The sequence below is a fragment of the Alligator sinensis genome, unplaced genomic scaffold, assembly GCF_000455745.1.
Source record: "Alligator sinensis unplaced genomic scaffold, ASM45574v1 scaffold708_1, whole genome shotgun sequence".
In the NCBI taxonomy this organism is placed as follows: Eukaryota; Metazoa; Chordata; order Crocodylia; family Alligatoridae; genus Alligator; species Alligator sinensis.
The window spans coordinates 1,488,609-1,489,241 of NW_005842183.1; positions in this window are offsets into that span (position 1 = coordinate 1,488,609).

Below are 633 nucleotides of genomic sequence, written 5' to 3' on the forward strand. Positions count from 1 at the left end.
CCTGGGTAATGCAAGTATCCACCTGTACTTAATAGTCAAGTGGTCAGAGCACATCTCAATCCAAGCGGCTATGTGATGTTCTCAGAGAGGGAAGGGAGATGAAACATGCCCCATCCCACCGGGTGAAGCTGTGCCTCCCCAAGCAGCAAAGAACGCAAGATTAATGGGATCAGACAGAGCAAGTGGAAGGGTTAGGATTAGGAGCCCTGCAGTCCAGCAACTGGCCTCCAGGCTGGTCCCGCATTTTGCATTTGTCATCAGGTAAACCAGAGGTGGACAACCCACCGCACATGTGCACGTGGCACAGGCAGCCCATCTGCATGGCATGTGGCAGACCAGGGAGGGGGCAGGGAACACAGCTACAGATAGGGTGGGAGCACAGAGCAGGGTACAGAAAGCAGAGCAGCAGATCAGGCAGGGGAAGGGGATCAGAGTGGCACTTGGGGAGGGCACGGGGTTTAATTTGTGGCAAAGCCCACTGGGGCTAAACTGCAGCAAGAGGCCTAAGGGCAGGGACCAGAACCCAGGAGGGCGACTGCCCCAACCTCTGCCTTCCACCTTGCTCCATTTTCCTTGTCCGAGGACTTTTGAACTCCTCGTGCCTGCTGCCCAGCTCCAGGAGGGATGGTGAGC